Source organism: Myotis daubentonii, chromosome 3 (assembly GCF_963259705.1).
Source record: "Myotis daubentonii chromosome 3, mMyoDau2.1, whole genome shotgun sequence".
NCBI lineage: Eukaryota > Metazoa > Chordata > Mammalia > Chiroptera > Vespertilionidae > Myotis > Myotis daubentonii.
The window spans coordinates 140,669,083-140,691,001 of record NC_081842.1 but is presented as its reverse complement, the minus strand read 5'-3'; the positions used below and the strand labels follow the sequence as shown (position 1 = coordinate 140,691,001).

At 41.9% G+C, this 21,919-nt stretch overlaps 1 pseudogene; it reads right to left on the bottom strand.

The window, feature by feature from the left end:
- Positions 1-446: 446 nt before the first annotated feature.
- On the bottom strand, positions 447-21,703 carry LOC132229717 (protein JTB-like; annotated as a pseudogene).
- Between the last annotated feature and the right edge of the window lie 216 nt (positions 21,704-21,919).

Below are 21,919 nucleotides of genomic sequence, written 5' to 3'. Positions count from 1 at the left end.
GCTGTGACTTTCTTTCTTTCTTTCTTTCTTTCTTTCTTTCTTTCTTTCTTTCTTTCTTTCTTTCTTTCTTTCTTTCTTTCTTTCTTTCCTTCCTTCTTTCCTTTCTTTCCCTTCCTTCCTTCCTTCCTTCCTTCCTTCCTTCCTTCCTTCCTTCCTTCCTTCCTTCCTTCCTTCCTTCCTCCCTCCCTCCCTCCCTTCCTTCCTCCCTTCCTTCCTTCCTTCCTTCCTTCCTTCCTTCCTTCCTTCCTTCCTTCCTTCCTTCCTTCCTTCCTTCCTTCCTTCCCTCTTTTTATTCTGCTCATTAATGATCTAGACAAGGAAGATGGAAGGGGTGGGTTTTTTGTTGTTGTTGTTCCTCCCACTCCCCAAAATACCAGGGGCACAAGTCAGTCCATTCTAGCTCCCTAAGGTAGGCCCTTAAGACCCATAGAAAGGGCAGAAGGTAGCTATATGGATTCACTTTGCATCCAGACCTTTTCCAGCGCCTTTCTGTCCAGCTGTCGCTTACGGACAATGACAGGGCAAACGAAGACCAAGGCCACACCACGACAGCCCCTTCAAGTTTCCAGAGTAAGTGTTGTTCCATCGGAGCTGAGCTTTTGAACTCATTCCTCTTAGATAAGCTGCCGAGGGTTTCTCCACACCTTGTGGAGCCACGTGCAGGGTGGTTGCAGCCTGGAGATTAGAACGTGGGGCACACTCTTCTGCCGCCACAAACTCTTCCACCAGCCAGCACAGCCAGCGAGTGCTCACCCACAGCTTCTCCCCCACCCGCGCCCCTGCCTGGCAGCGCTTTAAGGTGACCAAGCAGCGCAGAGCGACCAGTAGAGGTGGCGGCGCTGGGGGAGGCCACCCTCCCCGCACCCACAGGCGTGGAGAGCAGAGCAGAGGAGCGCTTACCCTGCAGCCCTCTGGGAAGTTCCAGATCAGGACTGCGAAATGCTGGGGTTGCCTCAGGTCAAAGACTCTAGCAGCGGTTCTCAACCTGTGGGTCGAGACCCCTTTGGTGGTCGAACGACCCTTTCACAGGGGTCGCCTAAGACCATCCTGCCTATCAGATATTTACATTATGATTCATAACAGTAGCAACATTACAGTTATGAAGTAGCAACGAAAATAATTTTATGGTTGGGCCAGAAGGTTGAGAACCACTGCGAGGTCCCCATGGCCCGTGTGCTTCTTGGGGGAGGCGGTAGGGCCCTAGCAGCCACCCTCCCACCCCCCCCCCCCCCATCCCCACCCCCGCCTCCAGTATGGCGGGGCCCTTCTCCAGAGAGTGAGGCTCCTCCCCCCGGCCCCCAGGCAAGGAGCACAGCCACACCCAGATTCCACCCTGTATGAGATCAAGGATTAAAATAACCTTATCAGTCCCTGGGAGTTAACAGGGTCTGGCCTATAGAGGGATTTTCAATCCCAGCAACAACATAGCGCCGGTAACTATTACGCAGTCAGCTCTGGGCAGTGAACTTCCACTGGAAAGAGAGGCCCTATAGCCCCAGAGGCCAACCCCAGAACACTGCCACCCAGAGGCTGACCCACAAACTGACTCTTTGCTAAACACAAAATAAGGCAGTCTGGGAAATAAATGCGACCTGCTTTAAAATAAGGACTGTGGTTCACAACACAGAGGAACAGTATATCACAGGGAAACTCAACACTCTCCTGAATACCTGGAAGGTCTAAGGCGAGCCACACTGAAGAATAGAAGAACCGAAGGACCTTCACTACTGCATTTTTTTTTTCTTTTTTCACTTTTTAACTAAGAAATCAATTTTTTTTTAAATTTTTTTTTTTATTTTTTTTTCTGTTCTTTTTTTCTTTCTTTCTTTTTCCATCACCTGATTTTACCCTTTTAATTACTACCTTCTTATTTTTTAACCAGTATTATTACTGCTACCATTTTACCATTTTTTAAAGTGCCATTTTATTTTCTCTTTATTTTATTTTGGGATTAGTGTTCTCCATTCTATTTTCATTGTTATATTATTGGTTGTTTCTAGTTTGCATTCATATCCAGGGAGCTGTTGCTGGAATTTGTTGGGATTAATGGCTGTTCTATAGGAGTATTCTCCTCATATAAAAAGTCTCTTCCCCTCTTCCACTTCATTCTCTCTTTTCGCTCTTTTTTTTTTTTCTTTTCTTTTCTCGCTTTTATTTTCCCCCCTCCTTTTTCCCGATTTCATTTTTGCACTCCTTTTTTTGGTCCCTACTTTTCTTTTCTTTTTTTTCTTTTATCTTTTTCTCTTCCTTCTTCCTTATCCCCTAATTCTCTTAATTCAGGTGGTCACCTTTATTTGGGGTTATTAATATCGTGAATATATTTGTGTATAGTGCCTGGTACGTGGTGCCTTGTTGTGTTGTATTTTGTGCCTTTAAATCAACGCAGCAGATCCAAGCAACAGCAACCTGAGCACCACATCCTCTGCTGAGGAACAGCAGCTGTACGTGAAACCTCGCCCCACCAACCAGAAGAGCCACCACAGCTGTGAACAGCACCCACCAGAGGAGCTGCTGCCAACTGAAGAGCAGCAGCTACCGCAACCGCCCGAAGAGCAACCACAGACCAAGGAGTCACTGCCACCCAGGGAGCAACCACTGAACAACTCAACGTCTATATATGTCAGTGAGATCAAACATGGGTAGACAAAGAAACCCCCAAAGGAAAGAGAAGGAGGACTCTCCAGAAAAGCAGCTAAGTAATACAGAGGCATGCAACATGACAGATAAAGAATTCAGAATAAGGGTCCTAGAGTGCATAAACCGGATGGAGGAAAAAATCGACAACCTCTTCAAGAAGCAAGAAGAAACAGATGAAAAACTCGATAACATATGGAAGAAGCTAGAAGAAACAGATGAAAAAATCGATAACATATGGAAGAAGCTAGAAGAAACAGATGAAAAAATCAACAACTTAAGTAAGACCCAAGAAGAAATGAAGAGTGATATAGCTGCAATGAAAAACTCCATTGAAAGTATCAACAGTAGACTAGGAGAAGCGAAGGACCGAATTAGTGAATTAGAAGACAAGGAAGCAAAACACACCCAAAATGTACTGCAATTGGAGAAAAAAATTAAAAGACAGGAGGAGAGCCTAAGGGAGCTTTGGGACAACATGAAATGAAACAACATACGAATAATAGGAGTACCAGAACAACAGAAGGATGAACAAGGATTAGAAAACCTACTCGAAGAAATAATATCAGAAAACTTTCCTGAGGTGGGGAAGAAAAAAGTCACACAAGCCCAGAGAGTCCCAAACAAGGTGAACCCGAAAAGACCCACACCAAGACACATCATAATCACCATGGCAAATGTTCAGGACAAAGAGAGAATCTTACAGGCTGCAAGAGAGAGACGGAAAGTTACATACAAGGGATCTCCCATTAGACTGTCAAATGATTTCTCAACAGAAACACATCAGGCCAGAAAAGAATGGACTGAAATTTACAAAGTGATGCAAAGCAAAGGACTGAATCCAAGAATACTCTATCCAGCAAGGCTATCATTCAAACTTGAAGGGGAAATAAGAAGCTTCACAGACAAAAAAAGGCTAAGGGAGTTTGTCACCACCAAGCCAGCAATGCAAGGAATGCTAAAGGGACTGGTATAAAAAGAAGAAATAAAAAGCTCAGAAAGAAAACAGCCACACACACACAAAAAAAGAAATGGCTACAAACAAGTACCTTTCAATAATAACTTTAAACGTAAACGGACTAAATGCTCCAACCAAAAGACATCGAGTGGCTGAATGGATAAAAAAACATGACCCATACATCTGCTGTCTACAAGAAACCCACCTCATTAGAAGGGACTCACACAGACTGAAAGTGAAAGGATGGAAAAATATCTTTCAGGCAAATGGAAAGGAAAAGAAAGCTGGGGTAGCAATACTTATATCGGACAAAATAGACCTCAAAGTGAAGGCCTTAACAAGAGATAAGGAAGGCCACTTCATAATACTAAAGGGATCAATACAACAAGAAGATATAACCCTGGTAAACATATATGCACCCAATGTAGGAGCACCCAAATTCATAAAAAAACTCCTGGAAAATATCAAAGGAGAGATCGACAACAATACAATCATAGTAGGGGACTTTAATACACCATTGACAGCACTGGATAAGTCCTATAGACAAACAATCAGCAAAGATACAGCAATCCTAAATGACTCACTAGATCAGATGGACTTAATAGACATCTTCAGAACACTTCACCCCAAAGCCAGAGAATATACGTTCTTCTCAGGTGCTCATGGGACATATTCAAAAATAGACCACATATTGGGTCACAAGCAAAGTATCCCCAAATTCAAGAAGATTGAAATCATAAAAAGCGTCTTCGCAGACCACGATGGCATAATATTAGAAATAAACTACAATAAAAACAACCCAAAATACTCAAACACCTGGAAGCTGAATAGCATGCTATTAAATATTGATTGGGTTACCAATGAGATCAAAGAAGAAATTAAAAACATCCTGGAAACTAATGACAATGAAAACACAACAATCCAAAACCTATGGGACACATTGAAAGCAGTCCTGAGAGGGAAGTTTATAGCTCTACAGGCCTATCTCAAAAAACAAGAAAAAATGGTAGTAAATCATCTAACTCTACAACTCAAAGAATTAGAAAGAGAGCAACAAGAAAACCCCAGAGTGAGCAGAAGGAAGGAGATAATAAAGATTAGAGCAGAAATAAATGACATAGAGACCAAAAAAACAATACAGAAAATCAATGAAACCAAGAGCTGGTTCTTTGAAAGGATAAACAAGATTGATAAACCTCTAGCCAGACTCACCAAGAAGCAGAGAGAGAGGACCCAAATAAATAAAATCAGAAACGATAGAGGCGAAATAACAACAGACCCCACAGAAATACAAATGATTGTTAAAAAATACTATGGACAGCTTTACTCCAACAAACTAGACAACCTGGAGGAAATGGACAAATTCCTAGAAAAATACAGCATTCCAAAACTCAATCAGGAAGAATCTAAAAATCTCAACAGGCCAATAACTATGGAAGAAATTGAAGCAGTCATCAAAAAGCTTCCATCAAACAAAAGCCCAGGACCAGACGGCTTCACAGGGGAGTTTTACCAAACATTCAAGGAAGAACTAAAACCTATCCTCCTCAGACTACTACAAAAAATTCAAGAGGAAGGAACACTTCCAAGCTCATTCTATGAAGCCAGCATCACCCTAATACCAAAACCAGGTAAAGACAACACAATGAAAGAGAATTACAGGCCAATATCCCTCATGAACATAGACGCCAAAATCCTCAACAAAATCTTAGCAAATCGGATCCAGCAGTACATCAGAAAGATCATACACCATGACCAAGTAGGATTTATCCCAGGGATGCAAGGATGGTACAATATCCGCAAATCAATAAACGTGATACATCACATAAACAAATTGAAAGAAAAAAACCACATGGTCATATCAATTGATGCAGAAAAAGCATTTGACAAAATTCAACACCCATTTTTGATAAAAACTCTCAGCAAGGTGGGAGTAGAAGCATCATACCTCAACATAATAAAAGCCATATATGACAGGCCCACAGCCAACATCATACTCAACGGACAAAAACTAACACCATTTCCCCTAAGAACAGGAACAAGACAGGGATGCCCCCTCTCACCACTCCTGTTCAACATAGTACTGGAAGTGTTAGCCATTGCAATTCGGCAAGAAGAAGAAATAAAAGGCATCCAAATTGGAAAAGAGGAAGTAAAACTGTCCTTATTTGCAGACGACATGATATTATACATACAAAACCCTAGAGATTCCATCAAAAAGCTACTAGACTTAATACATGAATTTGGCAATGTAGCAGGATACAAAATTAACCCCAAGAAATCTGAGGCATTTCTATACACCAATAGTGAACTTTCAGAAAGAGAGATTATAAAAACAATCCCGTTTACCATTGCACTGAAAAAACTAAGCTACCTAGGAATAAACTTAACTAAAGAGGAAAAAGACCTCTACTCAGAAAACTACAGGACGTTGAAAAAAGATATAGAGGAAGACATAAACAGATGGAAGAACATACCGTGTTCATGGATTGGTAGAATCAACATCATTAAAATGTCCATACTACCCAAAGCAATCTATAAATTCAATGCACTTCCCATTAAAATACCAACGGCATACTTCAGAGATCTAGAACGAACTCTCCAAAAATTCATCTGGAATAAAAAAAGACCCCGAATAGCTGCAGCAATCCTGAAAAAGAACAAAGTAGGTGGGATCTCAATACCAGATATCAAGTTGTATTACAAAGCCACTGTTCTCAAAACTGCCTGGTACTGGCACAAGAATAGGCATATAGATCAATGGAATAGAATAGAGAGCCCAGAAATCGGCCCGAACCAATATGCTCAATTAATATTTGACAAAGGAGGCAAGATCATACAATGGAGCCAAGATAGTCTCTTCAATAAATGGTGTTGGGAAAATTGGACAGATATATGCAAGAAAATGAAACTAGACCACCAACTTACACCATACACAAAAATAAACTCAAAATGGATAAAGGACTTAAATGTACGACGGGAAACCATAAAAATTCTAGAAGAATCCAAAGGCAAGAAAATCTCAGACATATGCCGAAGCAATTTCTTCACTGATACAGCTCCTAGGGCACTTGAAACTAAAGAAAAAATGAACAAATGGGACTACATCAAAATAAAAAGCTTCTGCACAGCAAAAGAAACCATCAACAAAACAACGAGAAAACCCACTGTGTGGGAAAACATATTTGCCAATGACATATCTGATAAGGGCCTAATCTCCAAAATTTATAGGGAACTCATACAACTTAACAAAAGAAAGATAAACAATCCAATCAAAAAATGGGCAAAGGACCTAAATAGACACCTTTCAAAAGAGGACATCCAGAAAGCCAAGAGACATATGAAAACATGCTCAAAGTCACTAATCATCCGAGAGATGCAAATCAAAACAGCAATGAGGTACCATCTCACACCTGTCAGACTGGCTATCATCAACAAATCAACAAACGACAAGTGCTGGAGAGGATGTGGAGAAAAAGGAACACTTGTGCACTGCTGGTGGGAATGCAGACTGGTGCAGCCACTATGGAAGACAGTATGGAGTTTCCTTAAAAAACTGAAAATGGAACTCCCATTTGACCCTGTGATCCCACTTCTAGGAATATATCCCAAGAAACCAGAAACACCAATCAGAAAGGATATATGCACCCCTATGTTCATAGCAGCACAATGCACCATAGCTAAGATCTGGAAACAGCCTAAGTGCCCATCAGTAGATGAATGGATTAGAAAACTGTGGTACATCTACACAATGGAATACTATGCTGCTGTAAAAAGGAAGGAACTCTTACCATTTGCAACGTCATGGATGGAACTGGAGAGCATTATGCTAAGTGAAATAAGCCAGTCAATAAAGGAAAAATACCACATGACCTCACTCATTCATGGACAATAGAGACCATTATAAACTTTTGAACAATAATAGATACAGAGGCAGAGCTGCCTCAAACAGATTGTCAAACTGCAGCGGGAAGGCCGGGGAGGGTTGGGGGGCAGGAGGTAGGGGGGTAAGAGATCAACTAAAGGACTTGTATGCATGCATATAAGCATAACCAATGGACATAAGACACTGGGGGATAGGGGAGGCTAGGGGACTGTCTAGGGCGGGGGGATAAAATGGATACATATGTAATACCCTTTGTAATACTTTAAGCAATAAAAAAAAAATAATAATAATAAAAAAGGCTAATATGCAAATCGACCGAACGGTGGAACAACTGGGCACTATAACACACACTGACCACCAGGGGGCAGGCGCTCAATGCAGGAGCTGCCCCCTGGTGGTCAGAGTGTTCCCGCAAGGGAGCATCGCTCAGTCAGAAGCCAGGCTCATGGCTGGCGAGCACAGCGGCGGTGGTGGGAGCCTCTCCCGCCTCCACAGCAGCGCTAAGGATGTCTGACTGATGGGGAGCAGGCCTAAGCCATCAGAGGGTGCAGGCCAGGCTGAGGGACCCCCGCCCCGAAGAGTGTATGAATTTCATGCACTGGACCTCTAGTATCTCTGTAAGCAACAAGGTGAGAACCAGGAGCTGAGACATACAGGAAGCCATCTTTGTTCCCAGGTGGAGACAGCCTGCCTGACAACAGAGCCCATAGCAAAGAAAGCAGAATTGAGACACTAAGTAAGACTTTAATGTTGTCTGGGTCCCCCAAATTGTCTGTTCCCAAAGCAGGATTCAACCCTGGATGTCCTAGTTATCTCTTTTATTCTAAAATAAGTTTGAGTTGGGTGTCTGTGACTTTCACCTAAAGGAGCCTTAAGAGAGTTCAAGAGAGAAACTTCTAGAAAAACATAACATATTATAAGGATTTCACTTTATACCATATGTCAAGGCAGCATAATGCCGGTTTTCAATCTGTGCTCAGAGTTCTGCAATAGAAGAAAATCATTTGGTTCCATTGACTTTTGAGGGATGTCAAACTGCTAAAAAGTTTGATTTTTAAAAATATGTTTTTATTGATTTTTAGAGAGAGAGGAAGGAAGAGGGAGAAAATCACATGGATCGTTTGCCTCCCACATGCACCCAGACACAGAGTCAAACCCACAACCTAGGCATGTGCCCTGACCCGTGATCAGCAACCTTTCAGTGAACGGGATGACACTCAACTGACTGCGCCACACTGGCCAGGGCTGTTTGACTTTTTTTTAAACAAATGGTTTAAGAGTTGAAAGGATGGTTTTGGATTAGCAGAGCTCCTTTGTTATATAAGGTTTTAAAGTTTGGCAGGATCATAGAGGTCTTGATGTCTAGCTCCTTTATTTTCTAACTGAGTACATTGCAGCCTGGAGAGGCTAAGTAACTGGGACAGTGATTAATCTTCTTAGGAGGAAAAACAGAATTCTAAACTCATGCTGCCATTTGAATTCTCTATGATTTTTGGATTTTCAGCAATATAAGCTACACATAGCATTTTTTTCTACATAGATATGCAGAATTGAAGAGAGTCAGCAGCTGATGTCAGCTCTCCTGACTCCTAACCTAGTTTGGTTTTCCCATTGTATCATGCTTCCTCCTGTAAGTAAACAATTTCTCATGGCTGCTCCATTTACTTAACACACTATAGCAGCATATAGCCAATGTGTAGAACTCTGGCCCTGCAGGATGTTACTAGAATGGGGTAATGTGGAAAAAGAGGATCTATATTTAAATATATTTATGAATGAAATGGATTTCTTTTTAAAAAATATATTTTATTGATTTTTTACAGAGAGGAAGGGAGAGAGATAGAGAGTTAGAAACATCAATGAGAGAGAAACATCTATCAGCTGCCTCCTGCACACCCCCCACTGGGGATGTGCCCGCAACCAAAGTACATGCCCTTGACTGGAATCAAACCCGGGACCCTTTCTCAGAGCCATTAATACGTTATTTTGCCTTACAAATTGCTAGATATGGGATACAATGTTTTCAAAGCTTATTTCACTCCAGATCTAGTGATCTGGGGTATGCTGATGGGAGGTCTTACTTTTGACATTTTTTTCAAGAGTCATTTTTCTCAGTGATTTAATTATGCCCTTTTCTTGGCTGTCCTTCTTTTGGGTCTTCTTATTTATTTATTTATTTATTTATTTATTTATTTATCCTTACCCAAGGATATTTTTCCCCTATTTATTTTCAGAGAGAGTGGAAGGGAGGGGAAGAGACAGAGAGAGAGAAACATCAATGTGAGAGAGACACATGGATTGGTTCCCTCCCGTGACCCTTCAACCCGCAGGCCAACTTTCTAACCACTGAACAACCCCGGCTAGGGCTGGGTCTTCATTTTTAAATTCTTACCATCAATTCTCATATTCCCTCCCATCCTTCTATTTCTCCAAGTTTCTATATTTGGTTGCTTTTCTGGTTGTGATGTTCTTTCTCAGTCTCTTTATGTGTGGCCTTTTATTTTGGAAGTAAGGAGAAGGTGGGGCAATGTCTCTGGTAGATTTAAGGAAGGCTGGCCAGCGTGGGCTCACTCTGAGGGCAGGATCAGCTTTGACTTGTTTCTCAATATTCCCATGCCCCAACGTGGGCTTTGGGGAAGAGCAGCACATACAGAGAGATGCCTTCAAGAACTTGCCCAGCGGTGCTGTGAGAGCCACAGCTCCTCTTGTTGAGTCTACTCATTCTTCCAGGCACATGCCCAGCAGCAGGACACTTCTGCAACCTACTCAGGCTCCAGAAGCCTCTCGCCTAACTTCCAGTATCACAAGCAAGTCCGTTCCCAGCTCAGCCAGTGGCCTCTTCTCTCCTGACAAGCTGGCAGTCTGTCCAGGTTGGCATTTGCATGTTGACGAGGAAAATCAGCCTTCCCTAGTGAGATGTGCAGCAGCTGTCAGTGAGTATGGTGATGTCTTCTATCTTTCTAAAATGTTCTTCCGTGTTTTCTACATTTGCCTTGCTGTGTCTTCAGATTTCTCGCAGTGATTTTGAATACATCTTACACATGGGTAGGATGTATCTTCCTTTGTAGTTTCACACTCAAAATCCCCTTATTTTCACAGACCTAATGGCAGAATTGGGAGTATCACTGTGTTTCTTCCACCGGCAAAACCGTGCTGGCCACAACATTAACGCTGATCCAATTAAATGAACACCCCTGACTTTTCTCCTTCCTACAGTTTTTCCCTAACATTTTTTCCCTAACATTCCCTAACATTTTTCACATTCATTCTGGAACAGAGATGCATTTTATGCACGTCTCTCATCTGAGGAGTTTCAGGAATACTAATCAGGCCTTTGACTTCACTACAGAGACCAACAAAGCCACACAAACAGTTCAAAGGCCAGTTGTGCATTATGGACAGGAGGGGATCTGGACACACTTTACACTCATCAATGTTCATTTCAAATTTTGATGCTATCTACAAGAAAAGTTGTTGGTAGGTGTGTTTTTAGTATTTTTCACTTTAATGGCTTTCCTAGAGTCATACATACCCTTTCACTATTTTATATTGAACCAAACTTCATACGGCTGATTCTTTTCACATCCTACTGTTAGCTAGCAGCTAATCATTTGTTATTTTTAAACATTTCAGTGTACTTTGGGATTTGGTACATAGGCAGAAAGCTGTGACCAGCCAGCAGAATATCCCATGTACTACCTCACCCAGCCTCGTCACCCTCACAGGTACAATTGAAGGAACCTGCAGCAGAAAGGAGGTCTGATCTGATAACACCTAGATCCAGGAAAGAAGATGCCAAAGAAGGGTACTCCTGCAATAAACCCAAGAATCATGAACCTGATGAGTTTGACTTACCTGACCATTCCTTAAAATTTAAGTAAGTTACTTGTTTGGGCTCAGCTATCATACCCAGGTGTTAAATTTGATCTCTGAAGATGTATGTGGTTTGAACTCAGAATGTTCATAAGTACACAACTTCTTTCCCTTTGCAAGTTGCATCCAAACTCTATAACTGACCCAGATTTAAGGACTTGGCCTGGACCACAGGGCAAGTTGAGGCAGAGATAGGATTTAGGTTCAGAATGCCTCCAGTTTTGATCTGGCTTTGACTACACAGCAAGTCCAACCTCCTGGTTTCCTGTCTTACCTGGGTTCCAAATAAAGCCTTAAAAAAAACCTTGGTCAATAGAGCTTCAGGCTTTCAGTGTGAGAATCCAGGGTTTAAGACAATGTCTCTGTTCCTTTCTTCTATCATAACAGATACTTTATAAGGGATAGCCCTATGTCTTCCTGAATTCCCAGCACATAGTGAGTGTAATACTTGGATACTTTCAGCTGCAAGTTATAGGAAACCCAACTCAAAATAGCTTAAATTAGAAGGGCAATTATCCTATCTAATAAAGAGGGAATATGCAAATTGACCATCACACCATCACAAAGATGGTTGCGCCCACAGTGGAGGTGGAGTTTCCATAACACAAGATGGCTGCACCCTCAGTGGAGGCCGAATTCCCATAACGAGCCTTAATGAGCAATCAGGAGGGGCCTGAGGCTGCATGGTGTTGGGCCAGGGCAGAGGACCTGAGGCTGCGCCCCCCGCCCTGTGGGGCTTGACGGGGGACCTCAGGCCACAGCCCCCACCCCAGCACCAGGCCAGGGGACCTGAGGCCGTGCCCCCCACCCCAGCTCCAGGCCAGGGGACCTGAGGCTGCACCCTTGCCCAGCGGGGCTTGACAGGAGACCTCAGGCCATGCCTCCCACCCCGGTGCTGGGCCAGAGGAATGGGACCAGAATGGTTGATTTTGAGCTGTGGTTCATACTCCTGGCAGCATATTTGACTATCTAGGGCTATATAGGAGACTTCTAAAAAATAACAATGACAAGGACCACCTGCAGACATTCTGATTTTTAATTTGTTTGGGGAGGAGGGGCCTGGGATGTGTACTTTTTAAAGCCACCCTCAGTGACTCTAATATGCAGTCAGGATTAAGAACCACTCAGTTATATTAATCAGGACTTATCCCTGAACCACAGCAGGGAGAAATGATATCAGAGGTATGATAGCCAGGAGGATGAGAGAAAAATGACTATTGGATAGGCAACCTATGGACAACCAAAAAATCAGCAATCCCACTTCTGGGTAGATACCTTAAAGAATTGAAAGCAGTGTCTTGAAGAGATATTTGTCCACCAATGTGCATAGCAGCATTATTTACACCTAGAGGCCTGGTGCACGAAATTTGTGCAAGGGACTCAATCCTCACAGCCTCAGCTTCATCCGGAAGGTTGTTTGGTTGTCTGGTCTAATTAGCATATTATGCTTTTATTATTATAGCTAACCAAGTTGTGGAAGCAAGTCAAATGTCCAATGACAGATGGATGGATAAATATAATGTGGTCTCTACATACAATGGAATGTGATTCAGCCTTAACAAGAAAGAAAATTCTAGCACATGCTACAACATGGATGAAACTTGAGGACATTATGCTAAGTAAAATAAGCCAGTCACAAAAAGACAAATACTGTACAATTCTATATGACCATCATCAAGTACCTAGAGCAGTCAAATTTATAGAGACAGTAGAATGGAGGTTGGTTGTCAGGGTCTGGGGGGAGCGGGTAATGAGGAGTCGTTATTTAATGGTACTGAGTTTCAGTTTTGCAAGATGAAAGGAGTTCTGGAAATTTATTACATATCAATGAATAACTTAATACTTCTGAATTGTACTCTTAAAAATGGTTAAGATAGTAAATTTGATATTGTGTGTATATTATGTGTGGGAAGAAATGGCTTCTTTTTTTTACTGAGCATGCACAACTAAAAAGAAGTTTTGTTGAATAGATGCAGAGCTGAGGAAGCCACTTGCCTTCTATACCAGTGAATAGGTGGTGGCAGAACAAAAATTAAGAATGCTGTATAGGGTAGCAGAACCCTGAAAGCAAGGTATTGCATTTCTTTAAAGAGCAATGAATTCCAAATTCCAATGATGTTCAAAAAGAGAGGGAAGGGTGGAAAATAAGAATTCGGAGAGAAATTCCAGGAATAGCTCACACCTAATTTGTTATCAGCCTTTTCAGGGAGCCCCTGCCAGGTGTTCTTTGGCAAAATGCCCTGCTGAGTGCCTGGGAAGGTGAGGCAGTCTGAGGCTCTATCTCCTTCAGGCCTCAGTGGAGATTTTGCAAGAGGCAGGTTGAGCAGATGGCTACTCACCTCTCACTTTTCCCTTCTAAGGAAGTTGCAGGGACTGGGCAATCCAAAACCATTGGTAATAGCAAAGTCTCTTATATTTGGCTTAGGGTATATTTCAGTACTGATGCTTCAGTTTGAATGGGTCTAATGTGGAGGGAATTTAGAAGCCTTAAAGTAAGATAATAAAGTAAGATAATAAAGATACTTCCAAGTGCTGACGTGATATAAGCTGGAATCTCTCTAGCTCCATCAGTTTGTCCTCCGGCATCCCCACTTCCGATACGCACCATCTGCTATTTTTTTCCCTTCACCACTCCCCAGTGAGTATGCTCTGTAGGCCAATGAAAAACACCAGCTTTCCCCACTCTCCACCATCACCTCCACCACCTCCTCAGTTTACTGTTTGTTTTTCTAAGCACCTCCCAGGTGAGAGTATGCAATTAAATGTTTTAAAGGAGTTTTTCTTTGGCCTGTTACTAATTAAAGGAAAGTAGTCTTAGTCTAACTCTAAGGTAATGAAAGACTTTGGAGTTTTCATCATGTGTCCGGAAGTGACTCCGAATTACCTGGGACAAGTGTTAAAAATGGAACTTCCTGGGCAGTACCCCAAACCCAGAACACTAGAACCTCTGGGGTTGAGGCCAGGAGGCTGCCTTTTAACAAGGATCTAAGGCCAATGATGGCGAACCTATGACATGTGACACGTGAACTCATTGTTTTGGTTGATTTTTCTTTGTTAAATGGCATTTAAATATATAAAATAAATATCAAAAATATAAGTCTTTGTTTTACTATGGTTGCAAAGATCAAAAAATTTCTATATGTGACACGGCACCAGAGTTAAGTTGGGGTTTTTCAAAATGCTGACATGCCGAGCTCAAAAGGTTCGCCATCACTGATCTAAGGCTATTCTTAAATCATTGCGGATGGAGAAGCAATCTTCAGAGGACGGTTTCTGGAGATAAGCTGCCAAGTAAATGAACTTGAGCTAAACATGTATGGAGGCAAAGGTGGAAATATTTATTAATAACCTCCTTTAAGTACCTTGTGCCAACATGAAAAATGTCCAAATTTTTTAGTTTATCTGAGCCAAATGGATGACAATTGCTGGGAAGCAAAATCTCAATAGGTTGAAAAAAATGTTCCCCACCTGGCCGGCATGGCTCAGTGGTTGAGCATCGACTTATGAACCAGGAGGTCATGGTTCGATTCCCGGTCAGAACATATGCCCGGGCTCCATCCCCAGTGTGGGGCTCCATCCCCAATGGCCATCATCCTACATGACCATTCCCAGTGTGGGGCATGCAGAAGGCAGTCAATCAATGATTCTCTCTCATCATTGATGTTTCTTTCTCTCTCTCCCTCTCCTTTCCTCTCTGAAATCAACAAAAATAAATTTTTTAAAAAAGAACTCCAACTTGAATCCAGTTTGAATAGAAAATCCATTTCTATGTCAACACCCAGAATCTGTCCACTTTGGCAGCTGTCAGTAAAGTCTAGAGGATAATGAACTGATAAAAGTTGAGGGGCGGTCTCATATCTACTTTTAGGCCTGTATACATTTAGGTCTATTATTCCAAGATTCCATTATATCTGTAATGAAGGCCTTTCATTCAATAAGAGGCTAAGAGACCCCCAGGGCCCTTCTTTCCTCATTTAAAATAGAAACAAATAACTCCTCTTTATAGGCTGCGACATCTGACAAAAGGGAGCTACACACCCTCAAATAAGGAAGACCTTGCCAAGTCCAAGGGTGTGGTTTGATAGCAAATGTTCCCTTTCAGATCACAGTTGGGTTTGGAGCAGCTGCTGTTTTCATCCCCAAGGAGGAGTTCTACTTTCTGAGCTCTTTGTGCAGTCAATGCCTCTTCCTTTACATACTGCACCTCTGCGAGAAGCTCTGGTAGTCAAGGTTCTTGGAAGATCGTGTGTTCTATCAGGTAGCGAGCCATTCATATAGTCATTCCACAAAGGTTTAGTAAGAAGCTGCAACTATGTGTAAAGGGTAAAGAAAAATAAGGTGTCACACCTGTTGCGATCCAGTGGGGGAAGCAGATCACTAGTCATAGATATGCACCATGAGCTTGGGGAGCACTGTGGAGCAATGGTTAATCATAGTGATTCAATTCAGGACTGAGCAGTGGGGAAAGGGAAGGGTAAGCTTCCTGGAAATTATGTCCACACAAGGCTTGGAGGGGTGAGTAGGAGTGACCAGATAAAGTGGGCTGGTAGAATAGAGAGCCTGAGCAAAGGCAAGGAGGGAAGAAATAACATGGTGGTGTTCAGGCCAAAAGAATAAAGCTGCATCTAACACAGAGACCTCCACCAACCATTTCCATATGGCTGAAGCAGCATGTTGTCTTTCTGCAGATTTTTCCCAAAGACATTATTTTCCCAAAGGCCTTTTGGCTATTGCTATTTGTACTTTTCCTAACTAGAATATTAACTCTAAAATTGTAGAAACGTAAGACCCAATGGAAACTAGACTGGACTCCTAGGAAATCAAACTGTGGGAAGATTATTGTAACGAGGCTTTAAAATAATTTACTTAAAATTATTTCTTCTTCCAAAAGCAAGTGATATAACCCAGTGCATACAAGCATGGACACTTGGATCTAGACACCACTCAGTGGTAAGTTATTTAAACTTTCTGAGCTTCACTTTCCTCTAATGTAGCGTGGGAGCATTAGCATTCCCTTTATGCTAGAAAAATGTTGGTGGTGGATGACTGGCATATATTAAATACTCCATGAATATTAATTATTCTTCTTATACTTACCCATATGCTTTGCCATTAAGTTATGATTACACAACGAAGTCAAGTGTGAATAAAATAGGATTCATTTATTACAACAATTAATTCACTACCTAGAACAAAAACTGGAATTTTAGAGTTAAAAGGAAGCTAAGGGTCATCTGGTCCACTCTCCCTTCCATGCAGAAATCTTGTCTTTTTCACTTAAAGTTTAGAGAGCTAAAGTTCCACTTTCCACATGCATTCAATAATTTCTTGATATTTAGCCATTCTATTGAGAGGATATTTTTAGTTGAAAAGGCTGAAACTATCTTATTTGATTATTATGGGGTGAGAGAAAAAAGAGTAAAACTATATGTTGATGTAACGTCTGGAAGGTAGAAAGATTTCTTGAATAGGTGTATTGGCTCTCTGACAGAGGAGATCCCCTTTAATTCAAAACAGCTCCATTGAGGTATGAAATACCACGGTGTGGCCAACCAATAACAAACGAGAAGGATTCCCTCTTTTTATCTAAGTCTGAACTTTAAGCTACATAATTTGTCTTTCAGAGCAGGCCCAGCTCCACAGAAACATTCTTCCATATTTCTTTTAATCACTTCCTCATGAGAACAGATTTTTGTGGATTTAGGCCTATATTAATACAAATATTATGAGAAACCGAAATATGAGCCAACTGACTATTTCCAGATTTAGGGATTAATTGAAAAGTCTGAGAAAAGTGATAAGAAGTCATGGAAATAAAAGTATGGGATTGAAAAAAAAAAGGTCTGTGGAATTGCGATAATGAACACAGGCTTGGTGGAGTACTAATGAGAGCACATTACAAATATAATAAACTTCCTTTTGAACTTTAAAAAATAATCACAATCCAAGCTATGTGATAACCAATGAAAATCACATAGAACAAAATCTAATGTAGTTCCTTACAAAAGAGTAAAACCCAGTTATTCTCTGAATTCTCGGTCATGTATTTATAATAGGATAATGAACTATAATCCCAAAGGCTAGAAATAATACAATAGATATCAAGTCCCCCAACTCTAAATGGAGGTGCCAGACCACTGTCTCAAGTTGGGTTCAAGATTGACTACATAATTTACAGGGTCCAGTCAAAAATGAAAATTATCAATAATTTCAAGATGCCAACAACAGAGAATTAAGCCAGAAATAAGGCTCTTCACAGGTCACACACACATCAAGATGGGTTCTTCCTGTTGCAGACCCTAAGACTATAGTTTACTTGAGAAGTGATTTCAGGAAGCACCTGTAGGAGATGAGGGAAAATGGATCTGAAAAGGGTAGGAAGCCATTTTAGGGTGCATTAATAGGCAGGTTACCACTGTCCTCAGTTACAGATCAATCCCAGTGGGGACTTCTGGGAGACAGTATAGAATATACCTCAGAGTTGTCCCATCTACAGAAACTGGGTAATAAATATAATCTCTAACTCCAACTTGTCATCCCTTGATGGCCACTCCAGAGGATGGTAACTTGCAGGCATTTTGACTTTCCTTGTTCCCAAGGCTGAGCATGCTCCTCCAGGCAGTCAAAGGCACTAACAGAAGGAAACCATGGTGGGCAACCATGAGGGCCCAGGGACAGGACACCAAAAGCATCTACCAAAACCACCTCTGCAGGGTATGTGGAGAGATTAAAAGACTGGTATTAGTCATACCCAGGGTATTAGTCATACTGAGGTTACACAAAAATCATGATAGAAGAGGCTGGAGGAAAGTGGAATATTTTGGAGAAATTTTCGGTGTACAGCAAAGTTCCAATATCCTCTCCACACTGGAGGACTTACCTTAAACTAAGGGAGAATGGGAATTCAAGAGGAATACTCAAAGAACTTGACAACTTCCTTTGGAGTTAGAGATCAGAGAGATTGGTTTCTAAAGCACAGCTGAGAAAGCTAAAGGCAAGTCTGGCTAATGTTGTCAGAACCAGGAGGAGGGCACTGCACTTCTAACCACTGCAGGGCAAAGATGCATATTTCCCAGGGACTATATGGAGACCTGTATGTAGAACGGGGCCAGCCTGCAGTAATAAATCTCACCAGGAGGCCACTTGGAAGGTCAGAGAGCCTCCAGCAGAGATTGGGAAGCCCAGGGACTGAGCTGGGCACCATAGGGGCCAGCAGAAGGAAAGGACTTGCCTGTGTGGTAGCCAGCCTCCAAGATAGCCCCCGGTGATCTCTACCGCCTGGTGTTTATACTCCCATGCAGTCCTCTCCCATATTATATCGTTGTTTTGTGTGACTACTATCGACTGATTGTACCTCCCCCAAATTCATATGCTGAAGTTCTAATTCGTAATGTGACAGTATTTGGAGATGGGGCCTGTGGGAGTTAATTAGGTTCAGATGAAGTCATGTAGATTGACCCTCATGATGGGATTCACGCTCATATAAGAAAATATACCAGAGAGCTTGCTCTCTCTCTCTGCTGTGAGAGGACACTTTCTCTGCCATGAAGGAGAAGGCAGCCATTTATAACCTAGGAAGAGAGCTTTCACTATAAAATGACCATGCTGGCACCCAGATCTTATACTTTCCAGCATCTAAAACTGTGAGAAATAAATTTGTCTTGTTTAAGCCAGTTAGTCTATGGTATTTTGTTATGACAGCTTGATCTGACAAAGACAATGATGAATTTAAGTGGTAGTGTGTGACTTCTAAGACCAGGTTATAAAAGGCACTACGGCTTCCTCATTCTCTTGGATCACTCACTGGGGGAAACAACCATATAGAAAGGTCCAAGTAGTGAGGAACTAAGTTGTGACAAAAACTAGAACTGACTTGCCAGGCATGTGAGGGAACCCTCTTAGAAGCTGATCCTCCAGCCCCAGACTAGCCTTCAGATGACTACAGTCCCTACCAACAATTGACTGCAATTTCATTAAGAGATCCTGAGTCAGAAGCAATCAGTTAAGCAGCAACTGTGTGAGATAATAAATGTTTATAGTTTTAAGCTACTAAGTTTTGAAGTAATTTGTTATGCAGCAATAGATAACTAATATATGTTAGTAGGGAAATCTCACAGGAATCCGGAAAAGTGCTCACAACTGCAACCTTAGATGCCAATGCCAGATGCAATTTAAGCAGCCAAGTAAAACCATGGCCTCTTGCACTATTCTCCTAGGTCTGGACCTGATCTTGGGGGAGGGAAGCACGAGGAGGGGGGAAGGGGAGATGGAATGGAAGCACATTCAGTCACATGATCTCTTTAGTAAGGGAGAAAGCAAGTTAGCCAACCAAGCCTTTAGATTTCCACTCTAGGCCAAGGTGACCTCAGTGGAAAATGGGAGAAATTTTAACCTTAGATGATTTTAGAGTTGTGATATTATATTGTATAAGACAGGAGTTGTATGGTTCTTCAATTGGATTGGCTTCTAGGCCAGTGACCTGTGGACTTCTTATTATTCAAACAAATGACAGGACAAAGTCTATCATTTACTGGAAATTTCACTTAGGGATGGTTCAACAGTCAACTTTAAATGGAATGGAATTTTAAAAAAAAGAAAACGTTGCTTTCTGCTTACACCTATCCAATAAAATGGTGCACATTTATTTATTTACTGTATATCTACTATGTATCAGACACAATGCAGCAATGAATAAGACATAATTCCTGCCTTCAAGGAGCTTATAGTTTAGAAAAAGATACATACAAGAAAGCAGGTGTCCTGGCCTGGTGTGGCTCAGTTGGTTGGAGCATTGTGCCATACACCAAAAGGTTGTGGGTTCAATTTCCAGTTGAGGTGAATAGGAGAAGCAACCAATCTATGTTTTTCTATCACATCTATGTCTCCCTCTCCCTCTTTCTCTCTCTCCTCCTCTTCAGAATCAATGAACAAATCCTCCAGTGAGGATTAAAAAAAGAAAAAGAAAAAGAAAAGAAAGCAGGCAATTGTAATTCAGAGGGATAAGAGACAGGAGACAAGAGTAACCTCAGAGTAATTGCCACCACAAAGGCAGGGCGCCTAATTTGGTGAGGGTGGGGCAAGGTAAGACATGAAGAATAGGTAGGAGGGAAATGCCCCAATGCCCTAAGGAGTGAGCGAGACTGAGAGAAAAAGGGAGGACAAGAAAGAGTAAAAGGGAGTGCTTGCAAAGAATTGAGACAGACTAAACTGGCTAGATCTTAGACAACAGGGTTGGAGGGGGCAAAAAGTGAGGATTAGGTACTAATCAGAGCCATACCATACAGGCTACACTCTGGAGTAAGAATAAGGTCCAGGACATGAAAATATTTAAGCAGTGATTTAACATTAAATCTTAGATTATCATCTAAAGCTTAAATTTCTAGCAATACATGTTGCATAAACATGATATCTGGGAAAATAAAGTTTCTTCTTTTTTTAAAAAAATAATGTTTTTATTGGAGAGAGAGAGAGAGAGAGAGAGAGAGAGAGAGAGAGAGAGAGAGAGAGAAAGAGAGAAAGGGAGAAGGAGAGAGAAACATCGATTGGCTGCCTTCTGCACGCGCCCTACTGGGGATCGAGCCTGCCACCCGGGCATGTGCCCTGACCAGGAATTCAACCATTGAGCTCTAGGTGCATGGGACGATGCCCAACCAAAAAGGCTTCACTAGGAAACTCTTATCTTTAGTGATCCGTGTATCCTTTGTAACGAGATGCAGGTTCCTGGCAACAGGGCCCTCCCTTCCTTTTTCCAGAAACACTCTTAGTTATTTTGTTGAGTGAGCTGGGCTTGGTGGAGTATAAACATAAAAATAACTTTATTTTTTCTTCCTCTGCCTATTCACATCACTCCCCAGTCTCACTTTTTCCTTGCCCGGGGAAGGAACCATGGACATGCTCCACGGCGTTCCCAGGCATCCTTAGAAAATAAATGAAAAGCCCCTTGTTTTGCATTGAAAAATAAAGTCGGCTGAATAACTATATAATTCTCATCTAGTGCAGTATAAAATCAGGACTTTAGATTTTATTCAATTAAGACTTCCCTTCTCTAGTTTGGATGTAGCCCCTGCCAGGAGACAGGATGGAGGGTATAATTTATTCCTAATCTCTTTCCCTGTTCCCTCTGCTTCCCCAGTTATGACCTGCTGTTTATAACATCTGCAGTGTTGGGCGTTAAGAAGAGATTAAGGATGAGGACACACCCTCACTCTGGGTGGCAGGTGCTTTCTCTCACTGTGAGCTTTTGCAGACTCTTCAAAGATCTGCCCACCTACTCCTTGAGGTAGATAATGTGCCCCTGCTTGGTTGCTCATGAACCCCAGGCCTCTGGTGTCTATACCCTGTGTCTGAGTCATGTTGTCCCTCTAGGCAGCTGCCTTCAAATCCAGTTCCCAGAATAATGCAGTGGAAATGTAGCTGCCCCTCAAGGCACCCTGTCTTCACTCCACGGCAAGACAAGAGCTCCAGCCATGTTCTCTCTCCTCCAGATGTCCCCTGGCAAGAGTCAGACATTAGTATCTGCGACCCCAAAGTCCAGCCCAAGCTCTGCAAGTGGTTCTCTTCAACCTTCC